Here is a 12,017-nt window from a genome sequence, read left to right on the forward strand (position 1 = left end):
AATACTTCCCAGCTTTCCACCAAGAACATCTTAACACTCATAACATAGCCAACTCATTTCCGTATGATTATCAAGCACAAAAAAAAACTGGGGATGTGGCATTCTTTTTAGGTTGTCAAACTAAATATTGCTCGTGAAAAAATGAGAGCTTATTCTTTAGAGAGTATGACAGAGATGAAGCTGAGAGAGTATTTTCTGTGGCTGTAAAAGCACAACTATTCATATAACAGCAAATATAGCAATTAATCAAATTGTGGGGAAAGAAATGCTGTTTTTGCTTAACAGTAAGATGTCATGAATCCAAAGAGGTCCAAAGAGGCACCATGGAGCTCTGATACAAGATAAATTCCTGCTTGCAGAATAGAAGACCTGCATTTTTGAGTAACATCAGGAGATCACAGAGTCATAGAATGGCCTGTATTGAAAAGAACCACAATGATCATCTAGTTTCAAACCCCTGCTATGTGCAGGGTCACCAACCACCAGACCAGGCTGCCCAGAGCCACATCCAGCCTGGCCTTGAATGCCTCCAGGGATGGGGCATCCACAACCTTCTTGGGCAACCTGTTCCAGTGCCTCACCACTCTCTGAGTGAAAAACTTCCTCCTAATATCTTACCTAAAGCTCCCCATTACCCCTTGTCTTATCACTATCCACCCTTGTAAACAGCCGTTCCCCCTCCTGTTTATATGTCTCCTTTCAAGTACTGGAAGGCCACAATGAGGTCTCCCCAGAGCCTTCTCTTCTCCAAGCTAAACAAGCCCAGTTCCCTCAACCATTCTTCATAGGAGAGATGCTCCAGCCCTCTGATCATCTTAGTGGCTGAGAGATCTACTGGTATAAATGGGTTATATGGTTTGAGTGATAGTCAGAGGGATAGGTTTACTATGAGTTGTTATCCCAGCATACTATATTAGGTAAAAACAGGAATAGAAGGAGAATAGGGAGGAGTTAAACAAGTAGTAAACAGGAGTGGAACATCTGCTAAGGGAATTAGAATTGTCAGATAGGCTTTGAACCCTGGAGTACTCATCCAATGAGGAAACAGAAGGAAATTCATGCCAGGAAGTAGAAAATATAAATGGTATCTTTCTGATATGCTGTGCCTTTTCTCAAGGTTGCCTGCTATTGCAAAACCGTGAAATAAATTTTGATTCATAGCGAATTCCATGTGAGCCTGGAATATTGTACAAGAGTGTTTCTCACCATGTAGACATACAATTCAAAGTGCTCTGGAGCTTACAATATGTATCCTAATATACCACATCAAAGTAATTGATTATTCTAATGTGCAACCAAGAACGTTAATGTAATCTCATTTTGAAGGCAAAAATATTTTACTTGTTATTTACAGTGCTCAAGCTATGTTCTCAATATTTCCATTAAATAAACTTAATGAGGTAACTTGTTAGAAAACATCTGACTCCTATAAGCTACTGTTTTGCAGTGCTGCCCTTAAATTCATTGGCGTATTATTGATCCAAACTAAGTGTTCATTCATTCATGAGTGCAGCTATAAAGTGAAACTGCAACCTTCTGTTCACTTCTAAGAGTTACTTCCAAGATAGTTCAGTTTGCTACAAGATATCCCAGTTACTGAAAAGTCTGTGATTTCAGAGTACAGTTTCAGTGGGTACTTTTTTACCCGGCCCATGCTGCAAAACTCTTGGAGGTTGTTCAGTTAGAATAAAAATACAAAAGTCCTGCTAAAGCAGTCTATTTTCACTCCTAGGCTAGACTCATTCAATCAGCCATGGACTACATTCCTGTCCTATGACAAACACTATGGGTGAGATGCAGTCTAACATGTATTTTCCTTTCCTCATACTTTCAGTGCTGAGCAAGACAAGTAATCTATTTCCTCTGCTATTTGCTTCCCACTATTCCCACCCTCAGCCCCCACAGGAAGAGAAAATACTCATATGAATAAAAAAGAGCACGTTCCATTTCCCACTGGCTTACAGTGCTGTCATGGGGATAGGCAGATCATTCTAACAACTTGATAACTACTCTCAATGCCTGGTTTCAAGTCTGTACTCCAGCTGCAAAAACAAGCATTACAGTAAAAACAGCAAACATGCAGCAGGTCGTGAAAACCTGTAGGTGTAAATCAGTGGACTTTCCTGCAAAAAATTGTATTTCCAGCATAAGTACAAAGAGTATCCTTTATATCTGTTTACTGCCTATTATTTTCTACAAGATGCTGCCATAATAGTACAGTGTTTCTCATTCAATCAAGCTCATATCTTGACAATTTTGAGAGTACATTTAATTGATATTTCATTCATAGTGGTGCTCAAAATATGGGACAATTTTTTCATTCTTTAAATCCTTGTGAAAGTCATGATGGCTCCTGAATGTCTTTAATAAAATAACAGTAAAATTTTTGTGAAGGTAACATTGGAAATTCTAACTAATTTCAACTAGAAATTAGTTGACAGCATACATTTCAAACATATTACAGAATATACAAAAACAAAAAAAAAAAACAAAAAAACAACCACCAATCGTCAAAAAAAAAAAACACAAACACTAATACAAGAAATATGAATTATTTACAGTAAAATTTAGTGCTCAGTGTAAGTCCCATTCAAACATTTACAAAATTCATACCATACAAAAAAGTAGTCTTCAAATCTAAGCATTCAAAACAGAATTATTCTGCTCCCCTGGGGTCAGTGGAAGAAGTTGGAATAGAACTTACACACACTTTTGGGAGACTTCCCATGAGATATAATAAATAGTTCTTGAGAAACTTCAGTGAAATCCTTTTTTTTCAGAGACACAATCAGTCTGGTGAGGCTCTATAGATTAACAAGGCCGCAAGCCAGAAATTCTGAGCTGTATTTCTTGACTGCTTAACACAGGTGTTGAATTAGTAATCATCTGAGATTGATTTTACTTGCTCTCAATGCACACCATAACTTAGTTTTATGTAATAACAATAATGAACATTTAAAAATAAAACATTAAATACATTAAAAAAATACTACAATTAGTTGCCTCATTCGTCTCTTGTAATAACTGCAATATGTAACAACAAATGAGTTTACGTGGAAAATGTAGGTAATTAAATCTTGTGCCCATAATATCCTCCCCAGTTACAGCACTCTCACTATGCTGTTTACAGCAACTTCAAAGATTGACTTGGGAGTAAGGCACCAGTAATTTCAAACCTTTTATTGTAACCTACTTTAGGGAATCCACTTTAACAGAGGGATTGGACTAGGTGATCTCCAGAGGTCCCTTCCAATCCTTGTGATTCTGTGATTGTTTTCCTACTTGTGTTACTTTATGTTAATTGACACTAGACATTATGGCACTTCATTACTTATTTGTTCACTGATAACCTTCTGCAGCTCTTACACACCATGAGGAGATTTCTAGTTCCAAAGACTTGTCATCTTGCTGTTCACACCATTTCTAGATGTTTTCTGAAGAACAGCATCAAACACGTCTGGCACCTTCAGGAGCAATCAGAGAACAACTCCACTGATAGTACAATTCACTGTGAAACCATTCCAAGGGCTTAGGTCAGCGAGTAATGACTGTTTCTCTGAAAATCAGTGTTGCATCAGCCTCCACCATTAATGTTTGCTGACTTGACTTTCAGTTCTCCAGCAGAATTACAACACTTGACATGCAAGCCTAGTATTTAACACTAATATTTCCCCAGTGCTTAAATAACCATATTCTTTCCTACATTCTAACAATATAACCAAAATAGAAGAAAGATGTTATGGTCTGTAAATCCCCAGATACCACTTGAAGCCCTTTTTGAAATTCCCATTTACTTTATTCATCTCATACCAAAAACTGATTCAAACAACAGGCTTTATATAACACAGTTGGTAATAATTCACTTTGGACATTTAAAGTGAAAACTCTTGCTCTCACAACTCAATACAGCTACATTTTGCTCTAAAGTCTTTCCCAGGGATGTCTACGTAAGATTTAAGAACTCAAATACAAAAAGCTTACTTAGATTTTTCTGCTGTTACCTTGAGTCCATTTTTTTATACATCAGCTGTCTCAGCCCTGTGGAATCAAGGGCATCTGCCACTATCCAGCATGTTTGAAACCATTTTTATTATTCATTTTGAAAAAATTGCTCTTTAGAACATTTATTGTCTGTCTAATTGAATATTATTATTGGATATTATAATTATTGTTATATTGTAGTTATAATTAATAATATAAATATAAATAATTAATATATTATAATAATATATTGTTATTATATTATAAATAATGCATATAATTTCACAGATAGTTTATCTTTTTTATATTTTAAATCCTTTCTCGCTAATGCAATCCAAGTAGCACTAAGAGTACGTTAGGAACACATAACTGAAGTTACCAAAAAAAAGTGTAATGACTGAAAATTTGATGCACTGATGTGTGTAATATTTGCTGTAGTGTTGACGCAGGTCTATTATTACAAAGTTTCAGCTTCAGACAGTGAAGTAGCTTGGTGACCTGAAAAATGCCTGATAGTCAGATGAGCCATTTGTCCATCTCATTTCAGCTTTGTTTATAAACATGGCAAATGTTAAACATACTCTTAGCATCATATGCTTTGGGAAAAGGGACTATTTGCATAGGCTAAGTCCGTGATCCAATTCAAAGAGACTTCCATACTGGGGAGGAAAAAGAAAATGTATTCTTAGAAGTGAGGAAGAAAACTGCTGGAAAACTGAAAAGTGAGATTTTTTATATGTGAAATTAGATGTATAACTGAATAAGAGAAAGAAAAATAAAAAAAAGGGGGTAACTCTGAGAAGAGTGAGAAAAATCTTACCATTTTGCAATTGTACAATATGCTGTTGTTACATGCTATGTACATCCCAGGGTATATGTTTAAGCACCAGACAGCAATTTCTGAGCTCGAATATATCTCACATCATAGACTCTTACATAATAAACTGACTCTAATCAACGTGAAATGAATGTACTTGCATAGATTTACTCCACCATCAGTTGGCTTTTTGGATTCAGTGTCTCAACTTGACCTAGCCATTATGCATAGCCCAAGGAGACAAGAAAGCACCTTCTAATGGAACTTTTCACTTAAGAGTTGAATCCTTTCTTTTGTCTACCTAAAGGGACTACCTAAAAGACTAATATTTTTAATTTGAGAGCCTCAGCTAAGAATTTCAAGCCAGATAAGATGAACTTGGTATTTCATTTGGAGTTTCTACCAAGCAGTAACTTCTTCCTTATGTAATGAAACAGATGATAATGTTCTGAAACACAGAAAAAAAATGAGTAAATCATTGTCTAATTGATCTTTTTTATTTTTTCAAGTTTTATTTGTGCTTATTTTTAATTTTGAAATGTTGTGGCAGTTACCTGGAATTGAAAGCTTATTGAGAAAAAGAAGCACAACTGTAGCTTGTACTGTCTCCATAATAAGTAAATCTCACTCCATGGATCTCACTTCAGCAAGTTTCTCGAGGCTTGGAACAAGGTTTTACAAATCTCCCTTGCTCCTAGTGCTTTAATGCAGTATTTTGATTATAAGTACCTGATTACAGTGAGTAGAAAATCCATGCTTCCGAAAGAGTCTCTCTACTGTGAAAAAAAAAAAAACAACATAGAATCATAGAATTGCTAAAGTTGGAAAAGCCCTTAAAGATCATCAAGTCCAGCCACAGTCTAACCGTACTGCCTAACTTTAACAGCCCTCTGCTAAATCATATCCCTGAGCACCAGATCTAAATGGTTTTTAAGCACATTCAGGGATGGTGACTCAACCTACCTGGATTTTCAGTCCAAGTATTCTAAGGAAATTATTGTTTTTACTGTACTGTTTAATGACTAAGACTTTAAGATAGGAAGAATCTAGAAATTGGACTGATTGTTTTCGAAGCAGAAAAAAAAAAAAAAAAAAAGATAGAAAATCCTTGATATTAACACAACCAAGGGACTTGAATGTAAGTTTCCAGAAGTTCTGTGATTTTAAGTTTAATACTGTGTGGCAAAAGTTAAGAGTTTGGCTAGTGCAGTGGTTTTTTTTATTACTTTTGTGGTGAAATTAATCCCAAAAACAGCCTATTTCAAATGCACAACACATTTTAGAAAACACTTTACAGTGAAAAAAATAAAGGAAATCAAGACAGTTTTCAAGTGGAATGTCTTCTTTGGGTTATTCCCTCAAAATTCCTACTAGTTCAGTGTTCAAGATGAAAGTATAAGGATGGGAGCCAAAACACATACAGGATGAGGAAGGATCCAAAGGTTTGATTCTGAAAGGAGTTATTTATTTTTAAATGATTTACTACTGCATTCTTTCTTGCACTGAGTTCCATGGGATGTCTGAATGTCTAGTTTGTTAGATAAAACATAAATTGTATTATAAGCAGAATAATACATGGCTGGGTGTATATAGAAAAGAAAACTTATGATGTTACCAAGCGTAAAGTACTTGGAGTAAGTACAAGAAGTATTAAATAGCTTGAAAAAGTTTCAGTTGTGCTATGAATTTCAGGAGTTTAGCTGACATCAAAAATAAGTTGTGGGGAAAGAAAGGGATATATTCATTATATTCAACCTCATGGGTCCTACTGAGTTCCACACAGAATACACTTTGTTCTGTGATATATCTTTAAGTTTCAATTAGATACAAGAGACAGAAAGACAAGCTTGTTTAAGTTTTTAGTACTACATACCACACACATTGTCAAGGGAAGAGATTGATTACTTACTGAATACAGTATCATCAGAGTAACTAGTAGGAGAAATGCTGCTCTTTAAGCTTGCTGTTCAGCATTGAAAAGTCACAGTTTGACTTAAATTTAATATAGCCAGAAAGAAAAAACGTATGTTTTCCAGACAGGAGACTCAGCTGCAGGGACACATAGATAGAGAATCCTAAAGCCTTTTCAACAAAAATCAGTTATGAATGTGACCACCTCAAATGGCATGTTATTTTCAGAAGAGAATGCAAGATTTAATCCAGACAGGCATGAATGCATAGGAGGTTGTAATTTATGCTCTTGGAGATATGGATGCCTGATTCCATTCTAAGAACTACTCATGCATTTAAATAAATTGGCAAAGGAAGTATCTTCATCTGTCATAAACAAGGATCTCTACATAAGTTTCCATTCCTAGGCACCTTTATAATTTTTTCTTACCTGTCTCACAATTAGATGATTTAACCCTACCTAAAGTGTCAACAATATCCACAATACACTATTTTTATTCTCAGTTTATTTGAGCAGCTTTGCCGTAACGCTGTAAAAAGATTTTGATTTGCAATTAATTTCAGTTCCATACCAAGTAAAATCTTATGAAAAAATTCAAGCTCCATATTCCAGTAACTTTCGAGTTTGAGGCAGAAAAAAAGAGATTTCAGGGCTCACAGACCTTCGTATGACCTTTGCCTTCAGGCAGAAAATTCTTAGTCTGGCAGTACTTTACAGTTGACAATAAGTATTTCTCCATGAGTCAGCTGCTAACACATTCAGATAAGCAGGGGTAACAAGAATATCTTTAGAAAAAGGCCTTGTCATTGACACTAAAGGTTATGTTTGCAGTGTATATTGCAAGCTAATACAATTTTACTCTTGTTCAAATGCTGGACAGAGACTAGCTAGCTTGCTCTGCCTAGATGCAGGCTGGAGATAAAAAAGAGAATGATTATTAACACAATGTCATACTCAAAGTAATAACCTGCTGATACACTGGAGCTTTTAGTAGATCTAATTTAGTGTTCTATTAGTTCTTCTTTACCTGTTTCTACCCTTACTACATTTTGCTACAGTGGATCCCAGAAGACATTCAGCCACTGCTGAACATCAAAGTGCTTCTTAGTTACTAAGTCAGGTGATACACTGGGAAGTCAACATTACATATTTCCCAAAAATACATATGTGCTTCTCTAAAGAAAGAAAAGAATGTATTTTCATAATGCTTTCATACTTAAGAAAATACAGTTCCTACAAGGTAATTTTCAAAGGAAGAATTCTACAAAGACTCTAAGGGTAGTGGAAAGAAGGAACTCTAATTTCTAACATTCCCCTCTGACATAGCCCATTTCTTTTGAAAAGAAAAATTGAATACTGAGTAGAATTCATAAGATTTTTGGCATACCCCTATGTCTCAGATATTTTTCTTCCCATTGTGAACACCGAAGAGCTAGTTTGGAGTAGATACAAAAGGATACCAAAATTATACACTGACATCTAAACATGTAGATTTTCCATCAATTCAAACATTGAAATAGAAGGGTTAGACAAAAGACTGCTTTTAATTCACAAACACACATATTTAGTGATATTTGAAATATTTTGATATATATTTATCAGCCTTTAAGCTCTAGAGAAGCAACCTTGTTCCTAAGTACAGTGTCCTGAGACATATCTTAAATTCTGAAAATCACCTTCCAAAACCAATCTCTATTCTTTGTCCTCTCAATACATACTTGTTTCTATGAGCAAAAGAAATTTTAAAGGGAAAACAGTGATTACTGAAAACAACGATCTTCACCACACAAATTAAAAAGTCCACATTTTTTCTTTTGACATAAAATTTTGTCAAGGAAGAATGTAAGAGTCATGAAACAAATTTCGTCCGGCTACCCTCCTCCAGCCAGTCAGCATCTTTCTGGCATCAATGTTTCATTTGGTTGGAAAACCATCGCATAAAATCTTCGCATTGCAATTCTGAGAACATTCAACATCTCAATCCATAAGGAGTTTCAAAAAATAGTAAATGAGCTAAAATTAATGCTGACTGAAATATTGTCATGTTGCTGTGTAATGCATTTTCTTTCTACCAGCTGCAAGTGAGCTGAGATGAGCTTTTCATTCTGGCACGAGGAAAAGGTGAGACTTGCAAGAATGCATGAAGCAGAGTAACAACGGACATTGTAAATAACAGGAAAAATGAATATACTCATTGTTATGAACACACTCTGAATAGTATGCAATTCTATCTATCCTTAGTTAGAAATGGAAGCGTGAGATATGTTAGAAGAAAATCACACAATTGCATTACAGTAAGTAATGTACTAGATCCATTCCCAGATGTCAACAAATTTAGCGGGGGGGAAAAAAAAAAAAAAGAAAAAAGAAAAAAAAACCTGTAAAAGCAAAAAATCTGAAGTTATCAGGATCATACTGCCCTCAAATTGATCAAGGAATAATCAAGAAAAATTTCTCCTATCCCTTTGCACTGTTAGAAGAGTGAAAGATCTTGTGATGGATCATTACACATCAATGTAATTTGACATTTGCAATGATCATTGTGTGAGTACATTGTGAATAAGTAAACCCATGCTTTAGGTCAGTTCTTTTTTAATCAAGGTGGATAAATTTGATCAGGAAATGGTTATGCAGTTTGTGAAAACATCTCACCTTGTCAAAATGAAATGTTTTTGTGAAAGCATCCAGTTACGGATTAATTTTCATTGGGAAACCTCAGATCAGATTCAGAATGACTTTCAGATCAGAAGGCTCATGCATCTCTGTCACTCCGAGTCAGCAGCAGTTATCAGAAACAAAATTTCTGTTTCTTGGCTACAGCTTGAAAAAATGCCTGTGAATGTGTGTCATTTCTGTCCCAAACAACAGCATCAATTTTTTCCTGAATAAGAAATACAATTATTTGTACCATGAAGGCAGACTTATATGCTGGGAAACAGAGAAATACAAGAGGATTTATTTCAAGACGCCCACTGAACCACTATAGATAGCAGCCACTTTTTGCTCTGAGCTACATGCAGGTATATTTTTAACTCTAGTGGAACATAATTGTAACAGAAAGACATAAAATTGTGTAGTAATTAAAATATATCTTAAACATCTCCTTGAAATAACAGATTCATTATTGAGCTTCCCAGCACTCAGAACAAGAATTTTGCTGAACTGTGTTCTACCTACTTCCCTAGACAGCAAATGATTAACCTTTAAATTTGGAATTAGAGAAAATAATTCCAGATATGCCCCTGTACTTAACAACATTCTGAAAGCTCCTTCATATTAATTTTAAAATAGTAAAGAAAAATAAAAATCTTTCGGCACCCCCTTCCTATATCTTTATATCCTCTCCTAATCCTGATTAAACAAATCAATCCCTTGAAAGAAAACTTATTATCTTCTAGACATATCCTAGAAGCCATTTCTTTAAAAAACATACTTGAGTGTTACTGTATACATTAATCTTCTGAGATAATGAAAGCTATAAAGAAATTAATAGAAATCAAAATTTCTCTGAGGAAATGCCAGTAAGTCAGGACTTTGGAAACTCGACATTCAGAAATCTTGTTTCCCCATCTCACATATAAAAATAATGCTCAATATCTCACACAAATCTCATGCAGTGTTCTGAAAATTCTCACAGAATGTATTGTGAAAAGCTCAAGCATCATGTGTCAAAGAATGAACTTCAGGAAGAGGAGAATGGTAAGCAGAGAAATATGAAATTTTTAGCTAATACCATGGTTGTGACTTAACCCAGCAAGTAGCTAAGCACCTCTTAGTTATTTGCTCACTCCTCCTTCTTCACAGTGAGCTGGGGTACTGGAAAAATAAACAAAGAACTCAAAAGTTGAGATATAAACTATTTACTAAGAGAGTAAAAAAGAAGAGGGGAAAAAAAAAAAAAGGATAATAGTTATGATAATTTTATATGTATATATATATATATATATATATATATATATATATATATATACACAAAACAAGTCATGCAATTACTCACCACCTGCCAATCAATCCCCAACAGGTCCCCAGGCAGTGGCAGGCTGCCCGACAAACTTCCCATTTTTCAAGCTTTTATTCCACATGCTGTCACATGGCATGGAATACCCCCTTGGCCAGTTTAGTTAGTACTGATTCTGTCAACTCCCTGAACCCACATTCTGCCCTCCTCACAGGCAGGATAGTATGAGCAGCTGAGAAATTGAAATGCCCTTGGCCCTGTATGCCACTCCTCAGCAACAACTATAAACATTGGTGTGTCATCAAAATATCACTATCTGTTTTTCTCACATAGTCAAAACGTTTAAGCTGAAAGCAGGACAATGATTCATACTGGAATAAATATATCTTTCAATAGGGATTAAAATGGTGGGGGGGAGGGGAAAAAAAAAATGACAGAAAGAAACCCAGGAGTTTAAGCTAAAAGTTGACAGAAATAAAGTGCTTACTAGGAGATTTTGATAGTTCAACAAACTATTAAAACACATTTTAGAAGGAGGATTATTAAGCTTAAAAGACATACGAAATGTTAGGAAGCTTGTCTTATAAATACTCCCTGATTAGGATTATTCTTCCACTCTACCCTGTTAAATTAACAGTTGTATTACAGTAACTTGAGGAAAAGTTCAAAGTACATTAAATTTCAAATACCATAAACTATCATTTCCCAAGCTTATATGCTACTTCCAAAATTATTTACCTAGAAAGTTTCAACAACTTTCTAACAAAATAATTGCAAAATCCTATTTAACAAAGCAGCCACAAACTGTTCACATAATTATGTCACTAATCTTACTCTTGCACTATCTCATTGGAAAGGGATCCAGCCACTAATCAAAAAGGAGTTACCAACTGTGTCCTGAGAAATGTGAACACTTACCTTTATTATTTTTTAGCAAATTAATTTTAGAGATCAATCACTGTACAAAGTATTTGTTAGCCAGCAACGCTACGTGCTTTTAAATGGGCAGAGATGCTCTTCCATTTAAAAGTTCACTCACATATTTTAAGATGTCATCAGCTGATTTAGAGCCATATGAATCTCATTTGCAAGGGTTCATTCTAAGTTCAGTGATCTCTGCTTTATTTGTTTTTTCCTCAGTCTGCTTTGAATTTCAGATGTGAACAAACTTACTATAGTTCCGTCTTGTGAGACTTCATCCCATTCCTCCTTGAACTAATCCTTCTGCTTTCTTGTATACAGACTGATTATAGCCACATTGTGATGCCATATGACTCTTGGGTTTCTTCTTCTCTTGAAAGGCTCTACGAACAACAAGAAAACCAGAATCCAGCTAAAACTGGCTTATT

General features: G+C 35.1%; 1 long non-coding RNA gene across 3 annotated transcripts in view; it reads right to left on the reverse strand.

Moving 5' to 3' along the window:
- The window catches only part of LOC146542399 (uncharacterized), a 144,817-nt gene extending 133,929 nt beyond the window's left edge, over positions 1-10,888 (reverse strand). For all 3 annotated transcript variants that reach the window (XR_014880494.1, XR_014880493.1, XR_014880495.1), the window contains exon 1: positions 10,708-10,888. This is a non-coding gene — a long non-coding RNA (uncharacterized LOC146542399). The remainder of the gene's footprint in view (positions 1-10,707) is intronic.
- Positions 10,889-12,017: the final 1,129 nt, after the last annotated feature.

Source organism: Meleagris gallopavo, chromosome Z (genome assembly GCF_905368555.1).
Source record: "Meleagris gallopavo chromosome Z, MGAL_WU_HG_1.1, whole genome shotgun sequence".
Lineage (NCBI taxonomy): Eukaryota > Metazoa > Chordata > Aves > Galliformes > Phasianidae > Meleagris > Meleagris gallopavo.